This window comes from Salvia miltiorrhiza, unplaced genomic scaffold (genome assembly GCF_028751815.1).
Source record: "Salvia miltiorrhiza cultivar Shanhuang (shh) unplaced genomic scaffold, IMPLAD_Smil_shh original_scaffold_302, whole genome shotgun sequence".
In the NCBI taxonomy this organism is placed as follows: Eukaryota; Viridiplantae; Streptophyta; class Magnoliopsida; order Lamiales; family Lamiaceae; genus Salvia; species Salvia miltiorrhiza.
This window is the reverse complement of record NW_026651523.1, coordinates 87794-103113: the sequence shown is the minus strand read 5'-3', so window position 1 is coordinate 103113 and position 15320 is coordinate 87794. Positions and strand designations below refer to the sequence as shown.

At 30.5% G+C, this 15320-nt stretch overlaps 1 long non-coding RNA gene across 1 annotated transcript; it reads right to left on the bottom strand.

Moving 5' to 3' along the window:
• Nucleotides 1–9804: 9804 nt before the first annotated feature.
• Nucleotides 9805–11844, bottom strand: LOC131003937 (uncharacterized). The gene is made up of 3 exons (XR_009094860.1): nucleotides 11509–11844; nucleotides 10630–10696; nucleotides 9805–10216 (listed from the first exon to the last, which is right to left on the bottom strand). It is a non-coding gene; the product is annotated as an uncharacterized LOC131003937 (long non-coding RNA).
• Between the last annotated feature and the right edge of the window lie 3476 nt (nucleotides 11845–15320).

Genomic DNA, 15320 nt, shown 5'->3' with positions numbered 1-15320 from the left:
AATAACTAAACTCTAAAAGGATGGGTATTTGTATGCACTTATCCTTAAGTTGAAATATTTTTGTTAAAACACTAATACGATGGGACAAAATCGAATACATACCCTATTTTTTACAATAATTTATACTTGGGAATCATCCAAAGGCGAAAAATGTTAAATCTTTATATATATAAAAAGCAAAGTAAATGTAATTTAATTCAATTAGAAGGGTGTAATTGGAATTGGAGTGAAAATAATATATAATCCATGTCATATAACTACCGAAAATTGTGATCCAAGGGGAAAAAAAACTGCCTAACTTTAGTTGCTATTTTTGTAAATTTAGTTTAAAATTTTAATTTATTCCATTTTTTCTCATTTTGTTGATAAAGCATATTTTTCTCATTTTTATTAGTAAATTATATTTAAGATAAAATATGCAATCTACATCTTGAATAAAAGATCATGAAATTACCTTTAATTTGATATATAATATGTAAAAAAGAAAAATTAAATGAGAAAGTTGTAATAATTTAAAGTTTTAGCATATTAAAAGTTTATATTTTAAGAAGTGGTATGTTCCTTAAACTAAGGAACCGTATTTTAACTCTTTTAGTTTTCTTTTTCTTTCTTAATTCTAATATTTTAAAATTTCAAATTATAAATTAATATTTATTTTATATTAAAAATATATTATTAATATTACATTATGTAATTATTATAAAATCATATCATATTATATATTACAAAATATAGTTTAATATATAATAATAATAATGTATCTATATATGATTTGTACTTTATTTCTTATTATTATTTTAAATCTATAAATATTTAAAACATAATTTTTAATGTTATTATATTTTAAATATATAATCCGTGTGCATCGCACGAGTGATATACTAATATATATATATATATATATATGTATATATATATATAAGGGAGAGTGTAAATAAATTAAATTAAAATGATATAATTGAAAGTTTACAATTAAATTATTTAAATATAAATTATCTCAACAATTTTATATCATCACACACGTAATATAGATACTTCAACTATCTAATGCTCAAACTAAATTCATGTTTATTTCGAAACAAATTAATTCAATTATCCAATCAACACTTAGGATGTGATAACTTATGATTTCTTTTTCTTTTTCTTTTGCATGGATTATTTTCTTTTTTTGCATGTAAATGTGTTTTAAATGAAATATCAAAATGTGTGCTCCTAAATAGTAACAGTTTATGAAAATAAGTTTAATATACGATATTTATGAATTGAATTCAAATTGAATAGGTTATGATAATTTAAATTTTGAGCATATTATTTGAATGAAATAACTTTTTATTTTTATTTTTATATTTTTTCCTTATATATATATACATATATTACTTGATTTTACTATTAGTTATAATTTTGAATTTGAAAGTAGTTATAAATCCGGTTTATATACTAGCAACTTCTTATACAAGTGATATTATATCTATATATAAACAAATGTTATATTTTTGCATAAATTACATTGATTATATTAAAATATTAGATCAGATTGAAAATAATAAATTTGATATTAAATTTTTAATTTTTTTAGGTTATATTAATAATTACTCCATCCGCCCACAAAAACAGTCTATTTTTGTCATTTATGGACGTCCACAAAAATTAGTCTCATTATATTTTTGGAAACTTTACATCACATGATGGATCTTTTTCTTCACTCGCAATATAATTAATTATCATTATTTACACTATTGTTTACGTGTGATCCTTTCTCTACTGATCACAATACACTAATAATTTTTATTAAAATTTGTATCGTCTCTTTCTAGGACTATTTTTTATGGACGAAAAAAATATAAAATATATACATAATTTATATGACCCTAAAATCACAATCACCGCGCATAGCGCGGGAGATACACTAGTACAAAATAATTTACGAAGTTGAGTTGAATTTAGAATATAGAAGAGAGGGCTATTGTGAGCGCATCACTCATTTGTGAGCTCGACATCTTTATATACAAAGGACAAGGAATTGAATCCCAACGGCAAAATTTTGTAGCGAGTTTTTGTAACACCCTAAATATAAACTTTGATCTAATTAAATATCATATAGTATTTTCGTAAAAATATTGAAAACTCAAATAATCTAATTTCAAAACCCTGTAGAGAACCTAATAATCGAAGGTAAAACCACCAAATATCATTTTTAGAAAAATACCATACACACTAGATTGAAAACATAACACTAATTTATCAAAGTACCTAACATTATATAAGAAAGTCAAATATGATTCACTAGAAATTCTTAAACTTTACCATCAAAATAAACTTACTTCAAATCCTAAATTTTTCTTAACCAACAAAGAGTCTTTAATAAAACTATAGAAAGCATGATTAAAATATCCTAAGCACCACACACATCCATCACGCATCTCCCTGCTCCTCGCCTGAAAAGGTTTTAAACAAATTGGGGTGAGTATTTTAAATATACTCAGTGAGGGGGGATTCATAACTAACTTTTACTTTGTCCAAACGTGAAACATAGCATATGAAATATAAAATCATAACTTCAACCATAAACCAACAACTTGCTCAAATAACAAGAGAGGAAATATGGGACATAACTTCAACCACATTTCAATACAACACTTAAGGAAGTATGAACACATGAGACATATCACTTCAACTGTGCACAGGAACATAAACTTGGCATATTGCTATATGCTCACATCATAATCTCATTCATAAATCATAGCATATGTAAACACGTTGGACATAAAATAACTTTCACAATAAATAACTTAAACATTTTCTTGTGGAATTTAACTTGAAATAAAAGAATTTTCTTTATTTTACCCACCTCGAACCTTTGATAGCAAACTTGACTAACACTTAACTCGGGGATAGAGATCCTAATTGCGCCGCACCTAATCACATAAATATAATTACTTCAATATGGGCCTAACTAAAACTTTAACTAAAAATTATACAGACAAAACTATATATATTCATATATATATATATATATATGTATATATTCTAAAAAAATATGGAATCATTGACAAAAATAAACATAAATATAGTTAGACCAGGAATCTGTAAACCTTTGTAAATCAAATAAAATATTTATACAAAATTTGCGACAACCAGTTACCCAAATCAAATAAGTATAACTGATTCAATTACTTGATCCATCCAAACTTACGTATACTAACTGAACTCTGGCCTCATAATGACTCTAACTTTGTGAAAATCTAACAACTAATTTAAAATCTCTTTTAACAAACAAAACCCGTAGGCCACTATGTGAAAATAAGTTATGCTCATCTGGAGACTAATAGCTAGATTTTTGAAATAATAATATTAATATAAAATTCAAAACAAAGAATTTCAAACCAACATCAACGCCATACATAAATTTTCTCCAAGCTTTATTGAAATTAAAATTATTTGTGACATCATTGTCTCCCAAATTCGCATTTTACCAAACAAAAACTAGTTTTAGAAGGTTTCATAGAATAACAATATAATAGTAATAATTATCTTCGTATTAATAACTAGTCTAAACTTACTGTATGAAAGCAAAACAACCCAATACTAATCAAATAACGTCTTTCTTGACAATTGAAGATTAAAAGAATTTGAAGAATCGTAAGTATTCAACCTAATCAGAAAACTAATTCCGAATCATACTAAATTTGAGAAAAACTCACAAATCAAATAAAGTTAGAATTTAATCTTACAAGAATTCTTGATTTCTTGGCAGCAACTAAAACTTGAATACTTGAAGAACTTTAACAAAGAAGGTTTTTCAGAGTTTTTTGAATGGTTGTGAAACGAAAGGAGAAAATAGCAGAATATAAAGTTGGAGAATGAGAATTTTCAGATGATCAGTTTGTGAAAACCGTCTGTGCAAGTCTTCAGAAAAGAAGAGGGAAAAGCGGAACGGTTTCTACACGTTTCATTCGTAGAAACCGCTAGGTTAGACGAATTTTATAAAAGATTTTCAGAACTGTTTCTGTGAACACGCTACTATAGTTATTTATCAGATAAATTAAATAAATCTTATACCTAGCCCGCTAACACATACTTAAGCCCAATATTTTTAAATACAGCAAATTAATACATCCTAAGGCCCAAATAAAAATGATACGTAAATATTCATTATCAACTCAATAATAAAAATCTGATCTAGGCGCAATTTCGAACTTCCTGAAATCCCCTACACATAAATTCAAGAATAAAAATAAAGAGACTATTTTCTCGAATTTTAATAAATCATTAAATCACAAAATAGTAATAATAATAAAATGTGGGATGTTACAACCCTTCCCACTTAAAATAATTTCGTCCTCGAAATTGGGTCTTACCAGGTTTAATAAGTGACTGGTACTTTGCTAATATCTTATCCTCGTTTTCCCAAGTCGCTTCCTCCTCCCCGTGTCGACTCCATTGCACTTTGATTAATGTCACTTGTCGATTTCGCAGGTGATGTGTCTTCCTATCGAGTATGGCAATAGGCTCTTCTTCATAAGTCAAATCCTTATTGATTTGTACCTCCTCGTGACTAATTGCATGACTTGGCTCATGCAAATACTTTCTTAGCATGGAGACATGAAAGACATTATGCACCAATGACATATTTGGCGGCAAAGCCAAACGATAAGCTACGTCTCCAATCCTATCCAAGATTTCAAAAGGTCCAATAAATCGGGGTCTTAACTTCCCTCTTTTGCCAAATCTTAAAATCCCTTTCATCGGTGCTATTTTGAGGAAGACCTTCTCTCCAACCTCAAAATGCAAATCCTTTCTCCTTTTATTGGCATACGACCGTTGTCGATCTTGGGCAGTCTTGATTCTTTCTCGAATTCCTTCCACTATCTCGACTGTCCTTTCGACTATCTCAGGACCCAAAATTTTTCTCTCACCAACCTCATCCCAATACATCGGCGACCTACACTTTCGCCCATATAACGCCTCATAAGGAGCCATTCCAATACTTGAGTGATAGCTATTATTATAAGCAAACTCCACCAATGGCAAGTGGCTTTCCCAACTACCTCCTAGGTCTAGAACACAAGTTCGAAGCATATCCTCTAAAGTTTGGATTGTCCTTTCAGATTGTCCATCTGTTTGAGGGTGATACGCTGTTGAGAACTTTAATTTGGTACCCATGGCAGTATGCAAGCTCTTCCAAAATCTCGAGGTAAAACGTGGATCCCTATCTGACACAATGGATACTGGAACTCCATGTAGTCTGACTATCTCCTTAACATAAATATGTGCCAATTGATCCAAAGTATAAGTCATTCTAATTGGCAAAAAGTGTGATGATTTTGTCAATCTATCCACAATGACCCAAATCGCATCGTGACGCTTTAGTGTCTTGGGCAGTCCTATCACAAAATCCATATTTATGTGTTCCCACTTCCACTCAGGTATCTCTAAAGGATGTAGTAATCCAGATGGTCTTTGGTGTTCTGCCTTAACTTGTTGGCAAACTAAACAATGTTCAACGTATTTAGCAATTGACCTCTTCATTCCTGACCACCAAAAATTTCTTCTCAAGTCTTGGTACATCTTTGTAGTACCAGGATGAGCAGTGTATAAAGTCTTGTGTGCCTCATCCAAAATTTCTTTTTCCAATTCATCGTTCCTTGGCACACATACTCTTCCTTCGAACATCAATGTTCCATCCATTGCTATAGTGAATCCTCGAATATCGTCAGACACCTCCTTGACTCTCATCTTCTCCAGATAATCATCATTCTTCTGAGCATCTCTGATTCGATTGCGGAGTGTAGGTTTAACCACCAAAGCAGCAATAATGGCCTCCGCATCATCTTGTGTAGCTACTACTTCGAGATTCATTTTTGCAAAATCCTTGATCATCTCCTCTTGTTGTGTAAGTGGCATCACTATAGTATTTTCTTTCTTCCTACTCAAAGCATCTGCCACCACATTTGCTTTTCCAGGATGGTACAAAATTGTACAATCATAATCCTTTACCAACTCCAACCACCTTCTTTGTCTCATATTCAATTCCTTTTGGGTAAAGAAATACTTTAAGCTCTTATGATCCGTATAAATCTCGCATCTTCCTCCATACAAATAGTGCCTCCACAACTTTAATGCATGCACTACAGCAGCCAACTCTAAATCATGAGTGGGATAATTCAACTCATGAGGCTTCAATTGCCTAGAAGCATAAGCTATCACCTTCCCTTGTTGCATCAACACGCACCCTAAACCTTGTATCGACGCATCGCTATAGATCACAAAATCTTTCGTTCCATCGGGAATCGTCAAAACTGGTGCCGTGATCAACCGTTGCTTCAACTTTTGGAAACTTTGCTCACACTTTTCTGTCCACTCAAACTTTACTCCTTTCTTAGTCAGTTGTGTGAGTGCTCCAGCAATCTTAGAAAATCCTTCAATGAATCTTCTATAATACCCAGCTAATCCAAGAAAGCTCCTTACATCCGCGACATTCGTTGGAGTTTTCCAATTACTAACCGCTTCCACCTTTGATGGATCCACCTCAATTCCTTCGGCTGTAATTACATGTCCAAGAAATGCAACTCTGTCCAACCAAAATTCGCATTTTTTAAACTTGGCATATAACTTCTCATTCCTCAAAGTTTCCAACACAGTTCGTAAATGTAACTCGTGTTCTTCCCTGCTTTTTGAATACACTAAGATATCATCGATAAATACGATAACAAATTGATCCAAATAAGGGTGGAAAACTCTATTCATCAAATCCATGAACACTGCTGGTGCATTAGACAACCCAAAAGGCATCACCACAAACTCATAATGCCCATATCTCGTTCTAAACGCTGTTTTTTGAACGTCACTCTGCTTCACCTTCAACTGGTGGTAGCCCGACCTTAGATCTATCTTTGAAAACACTCCTGCACCTTTTAGTTGATCAAAAAGATCTTCAATTCTTGGTAGCGGATATTTATTCTTTATCGTGAGTTGATTCAACTCGCGATAGTCTATACACATTCTCATGCTTCCATCTTTCTTCTTGACAAACAACACTGGTGCTCCCCAAGGTGATACACTAGGTCGTATATACCCCTTGTCTAACAGTTCTTGAATTTGTACTTTCAATTCCGCCAACTCTTTTGGTGCCATCCTATAAGGCGCTTTAGATGTCGGTGCTGCTCCAGGTATCAAATCAATTGTGAACTCAACCTTTCGGTCTGGTGGTAATCCTGGTATCTCATCTGGAAAAACATCAGAATATTCTCGAACAATTGATATACTATCAATCGTCGGCTCCGTTGATTCAACTCCCATAATGTTCACTAGAAACCCTTGGCAGTTTTCCTTCTTCAACATTTTCACAGCCTTCATCGCTGACACTATTCTTGGTAGACCACCAATCTTAGCTCCATGAAACACAAATTCTTCTTCATTTGGTCTAGAGATCATCACCTCTCTACTACGACATCGAATTGTGGCATAATTTCTACTCAACCAGTCCATACCAAGTATTAAATCAAAATCTCGCATCTCTAATGAAAACAAATTGGCTTCTAGTTCTTTCTCACCCAAGTTTAATCTAACTCTCTTAATCATCATATTGGTGTTCAAGGTTCGTCCTGAAGGGATGCTTACACTAAGATCTATGTTCTCTATTTCAACAGACTTTCCAATTTTCATAAACAACTCATGAGATATGAACGAATGAGATGCACCAGAATCAAACAAAACTAATGTAGGTATTCCAAAGACAGATATAATACCTGACATAGTTCCATCATTTCCTTCAGCCTCCTGCTGTGTTAAAGCAAACAATCGTGCATTTCCTCCAGTTCTTGGCTCATTCGCTCTTCCTTTGGGACATGTATTTGCAAAATGTCCCGACTCGGCGCACCTAAAACAAACTCCTTTGTTCCATAGACACTTGCCTGCGTGAAACTTCTTGCATTCCGGGCACTGAGGTCGCTGTGCTCCTCCTGGACGTACTTCTCCTATCTTCTTATTTGGAAAGTTTTCCTTCCCCTTATTACTAATGTCAAACTTTCTCTTCCCATTGTTGTCTCCAGCTTTGAATGACACAACATCAGCCTCCAAACCAGTTGCTACCTCATGAGCTCGCCTTACCGCCAATCCATAATCCACAATCTCCTGTCCCGCCAAAATGCCCCGAATTTCAGGTCGAAGCCCTCTTAAAAACCGATCAGCCTTAAGATCCTCAGTATTCACCATACGAGTAGCATAACGAGCCAAAAGATTGAACTTTCTCTCGTATTCTGTGACTGACATGGTTCCTTGTTTGAGGTCCAGGAATTCTGCTTGCTTTTGATTTCGGTATGAACGTGGAAAATACTTGTCCATTACAACCTCTTTAAACCTGTTCCAAGTAAGTCCTTGACGTTGGGCCTCAGTCATTCCATTCTTATACGACCTCCACCAATGACCGGCATCTTCCGTGAATTGGAAAGTTGCACAGGACACTTTGTGCGCGTCAGCACACTCTATGTGCTCAAATATCCTTTCCAATTCCATCACCCACTCCTCAAGTGCTAACGGCCCACTCTTTCCATCAAATCTTGGCGGTGCATATCGACGGAACTGCTCAATCACTTGATTGGTTTGTATTTGAGCCGGTGCATTGTTAGGAAGATTATGCACTTGAGTTTGCTGTTGGACAAAACCTTGGAGTGCAGTAATCAAATTTTGTATTAAGTTTTCATCGCCAACATTTGCTTCTGCATCATTCCCGGTGTTGTCATTGAGATTTGGATTGTTTCTTTGTGGACGTCCCCGTCTCATTTTCCTAGAAATTCAACATAATTACTTGTTGAATATATAAATAAGGGATAGATATATTTATATATATATATATATATATATATATATATATATATATTAAAGGCATATACCTTCACTTACTAACATCACATAATATTCAACTTATAATATTGAATAATAACTAAAAAAAAACATTCAAAACACAAAGAAAACTTGTCCAATAATATTATATCCTGGCGAAAAAAATAATAATCCAAAGGAATGACTTGTTCTCAAATCCATAACTAAAATTCAAGGGAAAACAAAATAACATAATAAAATCTCAAAGGTGATCCTAACTTCTAATCCTCATACTCATCATCATTGCAGATAACAGATTCGTCATCTGCATTGTTGTCTCCTTCTGGGTCCTCTTCCGGATCCTCTTCATCCGAGCTAACTTCTATAGGCTCATAGTTCTCGTCAATTTCGTGTATTCCGTTGTACTCATCGTGAATCTTCTGACCTACTGTCTCGATAAATTGCTCGAAGTTTATCTTATCTACCCGACCTGGCCTTCTGACTAACAATTTATTATATATGTTATAAACCGTAAAGTAGTATGCCGGGGATACAAAATTAACTACCCTATAAGCCGCCTCGAACTTGCGGACTCGTCTTCCATGATCACCTGTCCTGAGCCACAAGTCTTTAATAGCCACTAGATTCTCTAATGCTCCCATTCTTGGGTTCCATTCTTTATTAAAGAACCGATGTTTAGCGGCTTTATGCAGCGCTACCAGGTCAACGGTGTTATCGGCCATTCTATTCAAATACAAATCAGATTATGAATACATCTTATCGTCTCTTCTAGGTTAAAAGGTCAAAAACAAAATCAATGAAAATAAATCATTAATTTTGAATAAAACAATTCAAGCTTGAAAAAAATTTAAAATCCATCATACCTCATTAAACATAAAAATAACATTATTAAATTTACCTTGGAGTAGGAGCGCGTGTCGGAGATGTGGTGTTTAGTAATTTTTTTTTTTTTTTGCAAGTCTACAGAAACGTAGACCTGCTCTGATACCACTAAATGTAACACCCTAAATATAAACTTTGATCTAATTAAATATCATATAGTATTTTCGTAAAAATATTGAAAACTCAAATAATCTAATTTCAAAACCCTGTAGAGAACCTAATAATCGAAGGTAAAACCACCAAATATCATTTTTAGAAAAATACCATACACACTAGATTGAAAACATAACACTAATTTATCAAAGTACCTAACATTATATAAGAAAGTCAAATATGATTCACTAGAAATTCTTAAACTTTACCATCAAAATAAACTTACTTCAAATCCTAAATTTTTCTTAACCAACAAAGAGTCTTTAATAAAACTATAGAAAGCATGATTAAAATATCCTAAGCACCACACACATCCATCACGCATCTCCCTGCTCCTCGCCTGAAAAGGTTTTAAACAAATTGGGGTGAGTATTTTAAATATACTCAGTGAGGGGGGATTCATAACTAACTTTTACTTTGTCCAAACGTGAAACATAGCATATGAAATATAAAATCATAACTTCAACCATAAACCAACAACTTGCTCAAATAACAAGAGAGGAAATATGGGACATAACTTCAACCACATTTCAATACAACACTTAAGGAAGTATGAACACATGGGACATATCACTTCAACTGTGCACAAGAACATAAACTTGGCATATTGCTATATGCTCACATCATAATCTCATTCATAAATCATAGCATATGTAAACACGTTGGACATAAAATAACTTTCACAATAAATAACTTAAACATTTTCTTGTGGAATTTAACTTGAAATAAAAGAATTTTCTTTATTTTACCCACCTCGAACCTTTGATAGCAAACTTGACTAACACTTAACTCGGGGATAGAGATCCTAATTGCGCCGCACCTAATCACATAAATATAATTACTTCAATATGGGCCTAACTAAAACTTTAACTAAAAATTATACAGACAAAACTATATATATTCATATATATATATATATGTATATATTCTAAAAAAATATGGAATCATTGACAAAAATAAACATAAATATAGTTAGACTAGGAATCTGTAAACCTTTGTAAATCAAATAAAATATTTATACAAAATTTGCGACAACCAGTTACCCAAATCAAATAAGTATAACTGATTCAATTACTTGATCCATCCAAACTTACGTATACTAACTGAACTCTGGCCTCATAATGACTCTAACTTTGTGAAAATCTAACAACTAATTTAAAATCTCTTTTAACAAACAAAACCCGTAGGCCACTATGTGAAAATAAGTTATGCTCATCTGGAGACTAATAGCTAGATTTTTGAAATAATAATATTAATATAAAATTCAAAACAAAGAATTTCAAACCAACATCAACGCCATACATAAATTTTCTCCAAGCTTTATTGAAATTAAAATTATTTGTGACATCATTGTCTCCCAAATTCGCATTTTACCAAACAAAAACTAGTTTTAGAAGGTTTCATAGAATAACAATATAATAGTAATAATTATCTTCGTATTAATAACTAGTCTAAACTTACTGTATGAAAGCAAAACAACCCAATACTAATCAAATAACGTCTTTCTTGACAATTGAAGATTAAAAGAATTTGAAGAATCGTAAGTATTCAACCTAATCAGAAAACTAATTCCGAATCATACTAAATTTGAGAAAAACTCACAAATCAAATAAAGTTAGAATTTAATCTTACAAGAATTCTTGATTTCTTGGCAGCAACTAAAACTTGAATACTTGAAGAACTTTAACAAAGAAGGTTTTTCAGAGTTTTTTGAATGGTTGTGAAACGAAAGGAGAAAATAGCAGAATATAAAGTTGGAGAATGAGAATTTTCAGATGATCAGTTTGTGAAAACCGTCTGTGCAAGTCTTCAGAAAAGAAGAGGGAAAAGCGGAACGGTTTCTACACGTTTCATTCGTAGAAACCGCTAGGTTAGACGAATTTTATAAAAGATTTTCAGAACTGTTTCTGTGAACACGCTACTATAGTTATTTATCAGATAAATTAAATAAATCTTATACCTAGCCCGCTAACACATACTTAAGCCCAATATTTTTAAATACAGCAAATTAATACATCCTAAGGCCCAAATAAAAATAATACGTAAATATTCATTATCAACTCAATAATAGAAATCTGATCTAGGCGCAATTTCGAACTTCCTGAAATCCCCTACACATAAATTCAAGAATAAAAATAAAGAGACTATTTTCTCGAATTTTAATAAATCATTAAATCATAAAATAGTAATAATAATAAAATGTGGGATGTTACAGTTTTTCTATTTTTTTTTACAGGCTCTTCTCAATTACATCTAATTTTTATTTATTAAAAGTGTTATTTATAACATATTATTTATTTTTATATTGAAAGTGTAATTTAGATATATGAAAAGTATTAGTATTTATTAAAGTAAATAATATCTTTTACATAAAAAATAATATAATTTTATTAAATTAAAAAATAAGCAATATATATTGATTATTGAATATCATTTATTGTAAATAAAAATGTCATTTATATATATTAAAAGTGTCATTTGTAATATAAATATATAGTACTCCATCTGTTCCATAATAAGTGTCCTAGTTTCCTTCTTGAGTTAATCCATAACAAGTGACCTAGTTCTAAAATACGAAAGTGGGCTCCACCACTTTTTTTTTTATTCTTTTTATATTTTAATCATCTTTACTTTAATTCTATTCCTCCAACAAAATAAAAATGGACTCCACCATTTTTTTTACTTTTTAATCATATTCACCTAAATTCCCATGTCAGAATAAACTAGGACACTTGTTATTGGACGGAGAAAGTATCATTTATTAATGCAGATGGTGTCTTTTACTAAGAAAAATAATGTCATTTATTATTATTAAAAGTGTCATTAATAATATAAATATATAATATTATTTATGAATGCAAATAGTGTCTTTTACTAAAAAAATAATGTCATTTACATATATTAAAAGTGTCATTTATTAAGAAAAATAATGTCAATTATAAAATATATGTGTCATTTACAAGGTTATAGTGTAAATTATTACAAGTAGTGTCATTTATATTTTAGAATAATGTCAATTATAGAAAGTATCATTTGCAAGGTTGTAGTGTCAGTTATTCATTTAAATTTTCGAATAGTGTTAATTATAAAAATTGTCATTTATAAAGTTATAGTGTCAATTATTACAAGTAGTGTCATTTAAATTTTTGAATAGTGTCAATTATGGAAAGTGTCATTTACAAATCTATAATGTCAATTATTACAAGTAGTGTCATTTAAATTTTGGAATAATGTCTATTATAGAAAGTGTCGTTTACAAGGTTCTGGTGTCGATTGGATGTATTAATAGTGTCACTTAACAAGTAACATAGTTTCATGTTGAATAGATAATAATGTCATTCTTACAAGTAGTTTCATTTAAAAAGCACATAGTGTCGATTCGATCTATTAAGGCGAAATTGCCGCTACCATCTAGAGCTCGTCCATCGCGCCATTGGCTCTGGTTCCGCGAACCCCCGCCATGCACGAATCCTTCGCTGCATCGTCATGCCTTGCAGAGAAGAGAGAGGGAGAGGCCGACGAGAAAAGTGAGGAGAGAGAGGGAAGGAGAAAGAGAGGCAGAGGCTGGTTGGACTTAGAGAAAAGTATATATATAGGGAGAGGTTCAAATAAGAACCACTAAATAAAATTAGAACGGAGAACCATTTTAAGCCATTCGATCATCAAGATCTACGGTGGATGCATCATCTTGGTGGATGAATGCAGATCCTGGGTTCGAATCCTGAAGGGAGCAAAATTTTTATTATTTTCGGATGCATTAAATTTAATAGCGAATGCATTAATTTATATAGCAGATGCATTGATTGTGGTTCTTATGTTCTCACGATAAGTGTGGTTCTCATTATAACCACAATATATATATATAGTATCGGGTTAATAGACCCGATTCTGGGAGGAGTCGAGCATGGAGGATCCGAGCTCATATGTGAGCGCACAATTTGTGTGGGGCTGAGGAGAATTTGTCAACCTTAATCTTTATATATATAAAAAACAAAGTAAATGTAATTTTATTCAATTGCAAGGATATAATTGGAATTGGAGTGAAAAATATATTATCCACAACCAAAAAACGTGGACACCATTTGATCAACAAAAAAAACTGCTACATGAATTAATGATGCAATTAAGCTGAATATTTAATATTCTTACGGATTATTAGTAAATATACAACATTGGTGATTGGTAAATTTACTATTCATTTACTATTGTCATTTACTATTGTTTTAATATACTAGTAAATAACTTAATTTTTTTGAGTGATGATATTTTGTTTGAAGCTATTAATTGTATTTCAATTTTTTTTTCAAATTCTAATTTTTTTAATTGATCATATTATATATTTATATTTATTTTATTATTAAAAAGTTATTAATAGTACACTATATAATTATCATAAAATGTTAGCATATTATTATAATTAAATTTTTTTTGAGGGAATATTATAATTAATTTTGAGAAACACTAATTCAATAATTTTATCTATTCAATTGAATACTTCTATTATTTACGTGGACTTTCTCGAAATCTTATCCAATTATCTATACTATATTAAAAGAGCAGTTTTCAATTAGAAATTGATTTCAAATCAATTTGAAAATTGAATGGCGATTTTGTAGTTAAGACAAAATTGAAGATTTATTTATAAACTCTATTTATTCTTTTCATTTTCTTTTCTTTAACTTCTTATTTTTTTGTTTTATTTATTTCTAAAATTATGAAATTGATTAATTATAAAATATTCAATATGCCTATCAAATTAAAGATCACGATAAGAGCTTTAATTTGATATAGTTTATGTAAATATAAGATTTAAAATGTAAAAATTATATTAGTTTAAATATTAAAATTTTAAAAATTTCTCTCTCCTCTCTCATCTTTTTTTTACTAAATCTATTCTTTAATTCATTTTTCATTATTTTTTAATTTTGTAAACTTTTTTTTTACGATTCATAATTTAAAATAAAATATTAAAATATTTAAGTCAACTAACTCACATTTCTAACAAACGTTTATTTACAGTTCTAGAATCTATAAAAAGGGTTTTATTTTCTTTTTCTTTATCTTTTTATTTCTTTGTTTGTTCCTTTCAAAATTTTTGAAATTCGTTTAATTATAAAATATTTAATATGCATATTAAATTAAAGATTGTGATAAGAACTTTAATTTGATATATTTTATTTATAATATAAAATTTATATTTATTTAAAAATTAAAATTTTTAAAAATTATCTCTCCTCTCATTTTTTTTTGAATAATTTTTTTAATTGTTTAAATTTTTAATTTTTTAACTTATTTTTTTTATTTACATAATATCAATTTTTTTTTATTATTGTGGATTCTTTTTTTTTCAATATTCAATAAAATATATTTAATTAGTTAAAGTTAATTTTTTTTATTATATGTATAAATGTGATATTGAGTTGTTATCAATTTTATATAAATTT